The 14025-nt window shown below is 37.5% G+C and overlaps 1 long non-coding RNA gene across 1 annotated transcript; it reads right to left on the bottom strand.

Moving 5' to 3' along the window:
* Positions 1 to 4638: 4638 nt before the first annotated feature.
* On the bottom strand, positions 4639 to 5120 carry LOC134755409 (uncharacterized). Its single transcript, XR_010129038.1, has 2 exons — positions 5069 to 5120; positions 4639 to 4927 (listed from the first exon to the last, which is right to left on the bottom strand). It is a non-coding gene; the product is annotated as an uncharacterized LOC134755409 (long non-coding RNA).
* Positions 5121 to 14025: the final 8905 nt, after the last annotated feature.

The raw sequence follows: 14025 nt of genomic DNA, 5'->3' as shown, positions 1-14025 counted from the left end.
ATATAGTACGAAAAATACTATATTTTCATCACTCAAGAATGGGGTACTTGTACAAATGTCACCGATATCGCATCGTATGCGACTTGGATTTTTAATTCGCCTCAAATCGGTGCCTTTTTTTTTAATTTCCCAGTAAATACTATATTTTTTCAATATTTTGACAAAAATACTATATGTGTATAGAAAAAAGGTGGCAACCCTAATTTTCATAGTAATCGAGCCAATCGAGGTAAAACGTTTATACGCGTGCAAAATCCCTAATAGCTTCCTTAGCACTTTTCTAATTTCCTGGCTTTACACCCCATGCGGGTGAGGTGCTGAGGTGTTCAAAAATACCGCTACGCAGCCTTTTATTCTCTCCGCAATAAAGTTTTGCTATGATCACTTTTAACCTTTTCGACGCCGTGTCAAACACAAAAGCAGTCATCCAGACGCCACGTCAGTCGTCACCGAAGTGTCAAAACTGAAATTGAACTTTATGCATATGCACGTAGGTCTATGTTGCTCTGTGGTCTATGTGACCGATTAATCGGTCTTTGGCGTTAAACCTACGGTGCGTATATATCGGTCCTTGGCGTCCAAAAGATTAACAACGCGGGGGGAAATAGCCAAGAAGACAACGCCAAACAAAAAGAAAAAAAATATCGGGATGTCAGACTATGCTACCTACCAAAAGTCACGTGACTATTTTCATACATTATTTTAAGTTTCGACTGCCATCTTGTCTAGGCCTCCTGGTCCGTCTAGCAACTCCAGCATGACAATTAATTATACATCGACCAACGCCAAACGAAAAGAAAAAAATATCGGGATGTCAGACCTACCAAAAGTCACGTGACCATTTTCATACAGTTTCGACTGGTATCCTGCTGCTAACTTTAGGTACTTCGACACAAAGTAGAACTAACTAAAGCACGAATGTACCTAAGTAGCTTGCTGGATATATTAGTAACATTAAACTCGTACCCACAGAGCCGTTACTGTACTCATGTTGGTGACGCTTCGCTTATCGCTTTAGATCATCACAAGTACGTCAGTGAGAGCGAAGGATGCCTCAAGTCGGAAAGATAACCCACACAAACACGACCCTAATATAATACGCTTTTCAAGAAATCCGTGCCAGGCCAAAAAGTCTTATTTTCGTGCGAGTCTCAATGGCGTAAGAACGTTTATACTTCGATAGTAAGGCTTTGCGATCGTGCAGACTCAAAAAGTGATATTCGTGTGAGTCTCAGTGTCATTTGAACATTTGTTACGATAGTTTTGCTATGGAGGAAATCTTGAGACGCGGCAATGCCCCGAGCAAGGTCATTTGACTAAATCCGAGTACATACATACACTTCGTACACGTTACATTTGCAAGTGTGAATATACACATGTATTCACAGCTCATAAGTAAAATGTTCTAGAAGTTATTATCCGACTACGGATTTATTTCGATGGTAGGACGCGACTAAACATTATTTTTTCCAGCCCGGCATAACAGTTATAGATGTCTCAAAAATCTCAAAATTTATGTTGTTTCAATCTACCTCTGTTTTAACTCAGCTCGGTCTCCCCTAATAGAAACTCTTCCTTTAAACTTTAAACGTGTAAAAATTAAATGTAGTTAGCCTACGTCTAAAATTTTTTTTAGGGTTCCGTACCCAAAGGGTAAAAACGGGACCCTATTACTAAGACTCCGCTGTCCGTCCGTCTGTCTGTCACCAGGCTGTATCTCATGAACCATGATAGCTAGACAGCTGAAATTTTCACAGATGATGTATTTCTGTTGCCGCTATAGCAAGAAATACTAAAAACAGAATAATATAAATATTTAAATGGGGCTCCCATACAACAAACGTGATTTTTTTGCTGTTTTTTTCCGTAATGGTACGGAACCCTTCGTGCGCGAGTCCGACTCGCACTTGGCCGGTTTTTTATTCTAGATACTACTCGTAGTTAAAAAAATTAAGTGTTTTATGCCTACCAAGTTTAAAGCGTCGTAATAGTTTCACATGTGGTAAGTAACCACACTGATCACATGTGACACGTATTTGCTTGCTTCCTCCTAAAATAGACGTTTTTGTGCGTGTACAATTAAAATAAAACACAACCAATTTCATAGTAGATTTATAAAACCAATTTTTTAAATCAAATTACAAAAAAATGCAACAAAATGAGCATGGATCTAGTCACTAAACTAAAATAAAACTAACTATATATGATATTATAATTTAGATATATGTAACTACGTAGGTTGGTAAGTATATCACGACCTAATAAATAGTTAAGCACAATTTTATCGTGAGAACAGTATGTGACTAGGATATTTTTATACATTTCATTCAAAATGGGACCTTAAAACTAGGGCGTTAAAAACCATTTCCGTATTGGCAAGAGACTATACAAATTGGCACAAAGTTAAGTACTCTTTTCACAAAAAGTACCAGAACAAGTATGCAACTTACAATTTAGGAATATGAAATGGAATACAGTAATTTTAAGTAAGTAAACCTATTTCCTTGAGAATTAATCTCAAATTGCAATGATTGCAAATCTCGATGCGCAGGAGTCCGTATATGTAAGACTTGTAACTTGTAAGAGCAACTTGTAGGCTTAAAGCGGCAACTATGGATTGGACATTCTGCCGTCCAAAATTAACTTTAATGCCCAGTGAGATACGACATAATTTTGAATGACAATCATTTGAGACCATCTAAGGCAAGGTGAATGATCCAAGAACAGCTAGCGCCGCCTGTGGACCTTTTTAGAAAATAAAATTCTGCTATATTACGCCATTTAAGTTAGACACGATTTTTAATTTGAGAGAACGAATGATGCGCAGTTATATGCTAGAGAGAGCACAATGCCATTCTATATAAATTTAGTTATTTAGATCTATTAAAAGGTGGGAGCAAATGTTGCGTTTATCCATTAAATTTAACTCCAATAATCAATGCCTGATACATAACCAAATTATTTGATATATTATATGAAGGGGACTATAGCTATAGCCCAATCCCTCTCGCGCATGAGAGGCCTGTGCCCAGCAGTGGGACGTAGGTATATAGGCTAAAATATTAATACTATTACTATATGAATGTGGCTATATTTAATAATACTATACTGCCCTACCACCACCTAGCAAAGCTTAACAGCCATTGAAGCACCAGTTTCAATTTGTAATTCTAGCGCGAGATTATGGCACAGAATAAGTAATAGTATTATCATACAGAACGGCCACGCACCGCCCCGCCCCGACTCGAATTACCTCGCCCCGCGACAGCAGATTGACGGCCGTTTGCGGGCTGCTCAGTACAATTTTTAAGCAACTTACTCACACTATGACGCATGACGCGAGTACAGACTGCCGTTCACACATATAAACGCAAGTGATTTTGGATGTATAGCGTGTCCGCCCTGTGATTATGGTATGGTCAAGTGTGGCTGGCCTTCACATTGGAACGTGTTTAGTGTTTACCTATTTATTGACGTATGATTATGATTATTGATTAGTGTTGCGAGTTCATTCATACATTTGCTACTTGCGTTTAATGGCAAATGTATGTACTCGCAATAAACACTAATAAAATATAAATTAAATAAAAAATAAACATTTAATTCAGACAATTGAGTCCATATTTCTTAAATAAATAATAATGACATCAAACCTCTCCAAACGGCCTCTACGTGTCGTATCTATATCCCCACGCACGCCTTAAATGACCAGGCTTGAAAACCCGAGTTTGTAACGGAGATACAATAAAATAAAATTAATTTAAAAATCAAAATTAAAATTATAATTAAAATTAAAATAACAATAAAATTAAAGTTAAAACTTGTCAAATGTGTAAAGAGGCCCAATGTGAAGGCCAACCATATTTACCCATATTGACCGTAAACAAATGAACGAGGTTTAAAATGGCTGTTATTATGTGTGCTGGGGCAGTATATAATTTATACGAATGTTTAATCTTATCACAATTAAAGGAATACTGAATACACAGTAGTCCCTTATAACCTAATTAAATACAGGGAACGTAATATTTCCTTTAATAAATGCAACTAGGAAAAGATTATATACAATACCTACCAAAGTATTAAAAATACTTGTCATTGAACCAGATTCAATAAATTATATCGTGTGATTATATATGATTTCTAGTCCTTTCATCAACTCTTTACATCATTTTATAAGTAAGCCTTTGAGTAAGTACCTAAATGTAGGAGTAAGTAAATTATTTTAGCCTTATTTAAGGGGTGTTTAAACTACGGCCCGCAGAAGCTACGCGGGAAAAACAGAGACAAATTTATTTATTTTAGGTGCAGTGTGGCTCTCGGGTCAATAGTTTGGCTACCCCTGCTCTAATCAATTTTTGCAAAATACCGTCATTAAAGCCATGGTTGGCACAAGTTATACGTTACAAAAAGCATGCACAAAGCAGCTTTTATTAAAAAAGGAAAGTTCTGAGTAAGAAGTAATTGATAGCCAAATTCCTTTATATTTTAAAAATATTTAGCCGGTGTTCTCTGGCCTTTAATATACATCAAGAGCGATAGAAATGGTGATAGCTAATCTTCGAATTTTGATGTTCGGGATGAAAGTGTCTTTACGCTTTTAACCCAACCACGACTGCCTAAGATGTTTTTCTCATAGATCAATCATTAAAGTTATACTTAGTATAATTATCCGCATGGTTATGAAAGCCCTTATGCTTAAGATATCGGCCTTCAACGGTGGTCTGTATGCAGGAGCTGCAGCCGAGGCGCTTGCGGTCTCTGCAAGTCCAGTTGATGGTGTTCTGGTAGCGGTTGTTGATCCAGTACTTGTTGTCTTTGAAGATGAGGACCATGCTGCCAGTGCGATGGGAGGGGAGGTAGTAGATATCTGAAAGGTTACACGTTTTAGCAACTGATTACCTTATTACCTCCGGGTATCTTATAGCTGCTGTACAGTCACCAGCAGATATATCGGAGCGGCCGAGGTGCTCAAAAATATCTGAACACGCACTCTAACGCCTTGACAATAGAAGCGTGTTCAGATATCTGTGAGCGCCTTGGCCACTCCGATATATTTGATGGCGACTGTACAAACAAACTCGTCGAGGGCCTCTCGCCGAGCCTCGGCAAAAAACCGACCGCAATCGGGGAAAGGCGAGGCAAGAAAGCAGTGTGTACACATTCGTTCCCGGGGTCTCTCGACGAGTGTGTACAGCGGCATTAGGTTTTGGTCTACCATTGACGCGTACTGCGTATAGCATGATGTTTAGAAATGTTCAGAATGTCATGTAGAGAAATACAATCACGATGTAATAAGGAATAGTCAGTTTATAGTGTCAATGGAAGACCAATATTTACATCCTAGGAACTAATTCATAAATAGCACTGTTGCAGATATAATTACTGGGAGGAAAAAAGTTACAAATAAAGATACCAAGTCATAATTTTATTAAGAAGTGAATAATACGCAACACTTATCAGAATACTGTATTTTAAATATTTTCACAATATTTATTCTCTAAAATCTAGCAGGTCCCTACAGCAGAACGCTTAAGAAGTTTAAAAACAATAAGTACATAAATACATCACATGATAAAAATACTCAATACAATGTCGAAAAACAATTATTTAAGTGATTGTCTAGCAAAGAGGTCTTTCTCTCTAATAAATCTACCGTCATGACATTGCCTCAAACGGGGTGGGTTGTGGATATGTTTGCCTCTGAAGATTGAGATATAATCTCTTCCATCGAAGCCTTTGTAGGTGATGACATCAGCTCTGCAGCCGTGGACATCTCTTGAAGAACAGTACCACTGTTTCTTCCCATGGGCCTGGTGGTTCTTCATGTAAAAGGTGAAGCCGTTGAGGATAAGCAGGCCAGCTCCGGTCCTTCCGGGTATAAACTGTGCAGGCACTGAAGAAAAACCAGATTATTAATACCACCATATTACCAGGTTACCTTTTTATATATACCGGTGAAGTTTACATGGTCTTTTGAGGCATGGAAACTCCACATTTTTTACCTGTTTTGATACCAAGGATTGGGTCAGGGTAGTCGTGCGTCTCAAAAAATATCTCATCAGTCTAATTACCGCAACTCTATTAGAAATGTGTTTTAAGAGTGGTGGTACTTAGACACACACCCAGAAATACATTTTGAGAGAGACGATATGAAATGAATACACAAAACATTAAGAAATATTTATTTGTGTTTTAGGGTAAGGTAGGGTTGTAGGGTAAATAAATCAACAACATCTCTTTTATTGAAATAAAACTAAAAAAACACTTTTATCAAAACATATTTCTTACAGCTATGTTTGAGATAAGTTTATTATTACATTTTTTTTTGTTAAGAAATTATACAAAAAAATAAATAAAAAAGTATGTAATGGCACATTGTTTAAAAATAAAACAAATCTAGAAAAGTCTAGAAGAGTATCCATGTTGAAAGGCAGATATTATTTCAGTGAAAGTGTTAGTGACATTACAAAACGATTTATAAAACAATATTATAAAACAAAAATAAAATAACATTAATATTAACCAATTTACTTTTCAAATTAATTATCCCACTTCTGAAAATGAGTTTTACTTTGAACGCTTCAGAATGTTTATACAAAAAATATCTAGTCACTTTATTTGCTTTCTTGGAAATCTTAAACTTATTCTAACTCATAGTCTTAGCATAGAGAAGTAACAGTATTATCATACAGTATGGCCACGCACCGCCCCGCCCCGTTTCGAATTACCTCGCCCCGCGACACCAGATTGACGACCTTTTGCCGACCGCTCTGTACTGCTTTTAAGTTACTCACACAATGACGCATGCCGCGTGTACACAACGTATACGGATATATTCATCACCTGATTTTGAGATGACATTAGATACAGCATTTACAATCTCAGAATAAGTGCCTTAATTTTATAACTTTTGGCATCTTGGTAATGCCACTCTGGCATTCCTTTATTTTCATACATACATACTGTCTTCATATAATTAATATGAAGATGTATAAAGATTGAAAATTTAAATTGTCAGGTGATTGTAAACAAGGTGTAACAGTTTTTTTACCTTATAAATATCAGCTACGCAAGTAAACAGCTACATATCAACTTTAGACATACATACAATACTTACAAACATACATACATACAGATAGACAGATGGACAACACTATGGCTATGCAAGCTAATGGTAACATGAGGATTTCAGAAATACTTTTCTAAACCTGAGTGCACTTTACTTTTGAATGTTTTTTTTTTGTAAAAATATACAAGCTTCTTCGTCCGTCTTCGTTTCCGTGGGACGATGATGATGATGATGATGATTGATAAAAAACTATCCTCAGGCCTCAAATTATATCCATTACAAATTTCATTTAAATCAGTTCAGCGGTTTAAGCGTAAAAACCGGCCAAGTGCGGCGTTTGTTGTATGGGAGCCCCACTTAAATATTTATTTTATTATGTTTTTCACTTAGTATTTGTTGTTATAGCGGCAACAGAAATACATCATCTGTGAAAATTTCAACTGTGTAGACATCACGGTTCATGAGATACAGCCTGGTGACAGACAGACGGACAGACAGACAGACAGACAGACAAACAGACAGACAGACACACAGACGGACAGACAGACAGACGGAGAGACATACAGACAAACGGACAGCGGAGTCTTAGTAATAGGGTCCCCTTTTTTACCCTTTCATAACCATAATCATTTATTTGCCTTTGGGTACGAAACCCTAAAAAACCGGCCAAGTGCGAGTCGGGCTCGCGCACGAAGGGTTCCGTACCATTGCGCAAAAAAACGGCAAAAATCACGTTTGTTGTATGGGAGCCCCACTTGAATATTTATTTTATTATGTTTTCAGTATTTGTCGTTATAACGGCAACAGAAATACATTATCTGTGAAAATTTCAACTGTCTAGCTATCACGGTTCATGAGATACAGCCGCCTGGTGACAGACAGACGGACAGACAGACAGACAGACAGACGGATAGACAGACGGACAGACAGACAGACAAATAGACAGACAGACGGACAGCGGAGTCTTAGTAACAGGGTCCCGTTTTTACCCTTTCATAATCATAATCATTTATTTGCCTTTGGGTATGGAACCATAAAAAAGGGTTGCAGACAGACAGACTGCACCACAATGATGTTTGTGATGATCATTATACTGTACGTAGACAGTTGTTTCCTCCTAGGTAGGGCGCCTTACAAAATTACTTATTATATCTGCATCATGTAAAGTGCTATATATTGCTTGCACATTACTTGTGCATAAATATCTACCTACAAACATACATACACACAGACAGTAGGACAATACCAGAAAAAACCGGACAAGTGCGAGTCGGACTTGCCCACCGAGGGTTCCGTACTTTTTAGTAATTTTTATTTATTTGATACACTAGCAGCTCTTGAACCTGATGCGTGTATATCAAGCACTTGTATTTTATTTGTTGTTATAGCGGCAACAGAAATACATCATTTGTGAAAATTTCAACTGTCCAGCTATCATAGTTGATGAGATACAGCCTGGTGACAGACAGGCGGACAGACAGACAGACGGACAGACACAGACAGACGGACAGACAGACAGATGGACAGACAGACAGACGGACAGAGGAGTCTTAGTAATAGGGTCCCGTTTTTACCCTTTGGGTACGGAACCCTAATAATTTCTTCTTAGTACTTCGTAATACTTTAGGCAAACATACATAAACAGACATATAACACCACATGGCTCTATCAGCAATGGTTGGACAAACAGACAGACAGACAGAAAGGGTTTGTTTATAAAAGCATTAGCTGACAGTATGATGACAGGCGGGATACTTGTACGTTCAACAACGCTTAATGCTAGTCAATAAATATTTAATACGCCCTGATTATTATTTTAAATATAGGATTATTTAGACATACATACAAACTTACCAACATACATACCGACAGCCGACATTTAAGGGCTTTTATTCTTGTCCATGGGACAAACAGGCAGTATCCTGTGTCTATAAACCGATTGACGATGATGATGAATTCATATTTACGAATATTTAAGGAAATTGCCTGATATATTAAACATATTAATAACGGGTCACTCACGTATGTCTGTGTCTCACGGAAGTTATTAAAATTGCCTGATACATTAATTTCAATATTTATTTGCCTGAAATTAAACCTGGTGCATAAAATTTCTTTGGCTGATACTCATTCCAACCCTCTGTTGAAGATTGTGAATTTGGCACATGGTATTTTTATAGGTACCCGATGTAGAGTATTCTTAGTTATAACTTAGACTAGCCATTCTCAGTGTGCTCCGGGGACCCCTAGGACTCTGCGAGAATACATGTAATAATAAGAAAAAAAAATCCAGCTTCTTTTATAGGCATGTCTGGTCTACAGTGATAAACGAAAATTTTCGCTTTCTGAAAGGGTTCCGTCACCAAAAAAGTTGGAGAACTGCTGACTTAGACTAATTATCACAGAAAACCGGACAATTGCGAGTCGGACTCGCGCACGAAGGGTTCCGTACCATTACGCAAAAAAACGGCAATAAAATCATGTTTGTTGTATGGGAGCCCCACTTAAATAATTATTGAAAATGGTGTGATGATTTGTGAAATCATCTGTGAAAATTTCAACTGTCTAGATATCACGGTTCAGGAGATACAGCCTGGTGACAAACAGACAGACGGACGGACAGACAGACGGACGGACAGACAGACAAACGGACAGTGGAGTCTTAGTAATAGGGTCCCGTTTTTACCCTTTTCGTACAGAACCCTAAAATGTGACAGACACATTATCCACAATGTACAAGATTTTAATATTTCTTGTATACATAGGAGCTTCTTCGGGAATATCCTATGCCGAGGATGAATTCAAAGTCTTGTTCAACATTCACTGTATTTGTTTCTGGTACTGAAATGTGCTAATTACTATCAACTCTCGGTCATATCTTTTGACAAGAACTTATTCTAAACTTAAAATAAAATTAATACTAGTTAAGATTTACCAAGAGAGCAAAAATTCACTTTTATCATTAACATAGAGATCATAGGACCATGATGTACTGAAATGACATATGAAAAAAAACAAAAGATAAAAGAAATGACTGCATTAAACAGTCTTCTAAAAGAGTTTTTAAACCTTTTAAATGAAAAACATGCTATTGATTCAGAATAAACTTGGTCAAAAATAAAAAATCGTAAAAGAATAATGCACAAAAACTAACACGTTCACCGATTTTTTTTGCCTTGACTCTACGAACAACCAAAACCTAAAAGTAACCAAGCTTGTTATGATAAAAGAAGCTTTTATTGTAGTATTTGGTTATACATGGAGTTTGGATGCCCTTCAGTAGATAACTTACGGTCTAAAACTCACCGAGCCGCCGACAGGAACTGAGGATTGGACCCCAAAACAGGGGAAAAGCGGGAACAAAAACTAACCTTACTCACTTCACTTTCTAACGCTATTTTCTCTAATTTAACACCATGCAGCGATATCACACATCACTTAAACAACACAGCACTTTTTTCAGATTCACAAAAGCTTATTTTAGATGAGATTTCGCCAAAAAATTAACACAAAACACTAAAAACAAATTTGACATTCTAAAGCTCTGAAGATTACGCGCATTGCTAGCACTCGCGAAAATATATTTCGCCACTTAGCGGTCCCTTTTTTAAGTCGCGGATCGCGAAAAGCTTCATCTCAACGCATTTAGCGGAAATAAAGCTAATAACAATGTAAAACAACAATATTTGGCATCGCGAAGTTATTTTGACACTTGACTTGACATTGCCAAAGCCAGACAAGCTTTTTAAAATTTTAGCATGGATACGAGTTTTTTGAGACATAATATCACTCACTATCACTATCACGCAGTATCACGTTGTATTTTGTGTTATTTTAAACGTCAAACCTCTATGAAATTATACGTATTAAATAACACTTGCACTGCGTGTGCTATCAAAATCGTTGCAAACTTGTCTTGGTCTACGAAAGCAATACAAAAGTCAATTTGATAAGTCAGTAAATAAGAACCAAAAAAACTACACTCATTCCCTTCTTCTGGGCGCAAGCACCAGTGCAAGACAAAGACAGTATGACTCTCTGCGTCTACGCCCGAAATGAGACAGTGCCTTGCCAAACTTATAACAAAAATCCCATATCCCATTACGTTTCGTTACACGCAAGTCAACAACGGCGGGGACCGTTGTTTGGATTTAACTGCCACCTTGTGATGAAACAGTGAACTAAATGACCATTACCAACTATTACATAATTTTAGTTGGTCAAACTCTTCTATACTCATCCTTTTCTTTTGGGTGCTAGTACTAGTGTAAGACAAAGATAGTATGATGCTATCCGTCTTGAAATGAGACAGTCCTTTGATAAACTATACATTAATTACAGAAAGGGTGTAAGTGTAGCTCTTTGCTTTCACGAAACAATAATGTATTAAGTTACACAATATCGTATTAATTTCATTACATATTGTTAATTACGACTGTATAAATCCGATACATACGGACTGACACTCGACTGCAAATTGTTTGGGAACTGCACGCCGACTGCGTCCGTCTGTACTGTACCAGCCCTAAAACGCTCAGAATAATTATTGAATGAAGGATTATTATATTTTTTTCTGTAGCTTTGTTTGCCATCTAGCGGCTATATTCAGAACTTTCAAGAAAACAACTTACGCTCTCATCTTTCTTTTACATGGTGTAACTTGTTTCCGTAAAGACTTCGTAGATGGCGCTATATTCAACCTTTCCATTTATTTATTATTCGCTCTTAGCGTAGATGGCGTAAATAACTAAAATTTTATTTATGTCCGAAAGTGTTTTCGAGAACAAGAGAACAGCCGTACATTTTATTGTTTTCTTAGATAGATGTACCTACGTTATTAACAGCTACCTTAATCCTTGTTAAAACAATCCTAAGAGGTGACCTTCCCTACAATGTTTGTAGCAAATCAAACAATTTCCCAGGTAGCAGTGACGTCAGCGACGTCATAATGACGTAATAAAGACGTCATAAAGACGTCGCTGACATCATAATGACGTATAAATGCTACCTGGGTTATGTGGAACGCTTTATGATACCCATGTCTATGGGAATAATTCTGTAGTCCGTAGCGATGTCTTACATTACTTAGTAATCTTAGTATACAATTTATGCATTCGAATATAAACCGTTTCAGTAGAGAACTAACGGCGCGATTTGTGAAATGAATTAGAAATTCACTAGATATGAAATGAAATAGCAAAGATATGTGACGTCCCACGGGTAAAGGTACCTTATGGCGGTTGGCGCTTACGCTATTATTAGGCCAATTAATATTGAATGGCGCTTACGTCGCATAGCGCCTCAATGAAGTTCACGTAGTGACGCGATCGAAGCTGAAACCCTCACCCTCAGCGTGTATCCGGTCTTCTGGTGTACATACTCCACCACTCCAGCAGCCGTGGCGGTGTAATGGGGGCGCTACACATACAGCGCCTTACTCGGTGTAGCAATCCGCAAGTCATTAGCCGGTTCGGCGGTACCACACTGAGTCCTATAAGGCGCCGAGCGCGCCTTCTTTTTTCTTGACACCAGAGTGAACACCTCATCCACACTGGCACCAGGGAGCTTCTTTTTGAGAGCCGCTCGCTCTTCCGGTACCTTCAAAGGTAAACTAACCCGGTTTTGCGCAGATTATACTCTAATTATTATGTATAAGTTACGTTATACACCTACAAATTGGTGCTTACTTAAGTACCTAGAAATAACGAACCACTAACGTACTAATCACCTGCCAACCTATACAATATGAATAGGTACAAACAAATATTTATCCCTGGGAAGGTATGTAATTATGAGTAATAGGGTCACTGATTTGATTACACATCGAGCCTTTATTAAGGATCGGTGCTTAATTTATAACTGAAACTGTTTCCATTGTTTTATCGCAGGTCACCAGCAATCATAGAATTAAAGAATATAGTTTCAGTACCATTTCGTACCTTGTCACAGTGACAATCAATATGAAAGTCGGCAGGGACCTCATATAATAATACTTTTGTTACCTTTTGTACTGTGACAAGGTGCGAAATGGTACAGAAATTAACTTTCTTGACCGTACCATACAACATGGATTAAACAATAATGTGGTACTAACAATAGTATTTGTTTTACAAGAAGACAAAGGTGTTGTTTAACTCCTCTTTTTAATATCGATACCTGAGCAAGTGAGCAAGCGAAAGATTGCAAACTTGGAGTTTCTATCATTCAAAAGTCAATTCGACTGGCCAACATAGGAAAACAGCTCTAAATTTGCATTACTTTGCCATTCTAGTGAATAAAATGCTACTTTCTCGTCAGTTTTTGAAGAATAATGAGAGCCTTTACGTTTACGGGCTTGTGTGGTGAAACATTATGTCAGTTCCATAATGCTGTGTTTATGCCTAGCTATACTCGTATGCACCGCCGCGTCTACGAAATACCACACATTCCACCCATCTACCTGACCTAACCTAATAAAAGACGATGCAATTTCCGAGCTAGCTTTTTCAGTCGCCCCTTGTAACCTAGCTTGAAACCGAGCCGACCTTGTACAAGAAAATTAAAAAGATAGCACATTGAAGTTAGCTAGGTATTAACTTGTTAACTGAACAATACCTATAAAATGAAAGAAAAAAGTGACCAATGGATAGAGATTTATCTCTATCGCGAACTTCGAAATTCAGTTTCCGTATCTCGAATTCTCCATCACTGTCATTTCAATAATGAAAACTGATAGAGACGGAGATACAGTAAACAGTCACTTCGGATTACGAAGTTTGCGTTAAGCATTTAGTTTATTGAAGTGAAGAAGGTCGAAGCAAAAATAGATATAACTCCGTAATAGATGGATACAGTCTAAGGAAAAAACGTGCCTCGAAAATCAAGAAAATTTGGTACTCGATCAGAGGGCGCTACTAGCTTTGGCCTACTGTCGTATAGATGGCGTTGACGGTTTCATTTGTTATTAAACAATT

Source organism: Cydia strobilella, chromosome 2 (genome assembly GCF_947568885.1).
Source record: "Cydia strobilella chromosome 2, ilCydStro3.1, whole genome shotgun sequence".
Classification (NCBI taxonomy): Eukaryota; Metazoa; Arthropoda; class Insecta; order Lepidoptera; family Tortricidae; genus Cydia; species Cydia strobilella.
The sequence above is the reverse complement of the archived record's forward strand: the minus strand, read 5'-3'. Positions and strand labels throughout refer to the sequence as shown.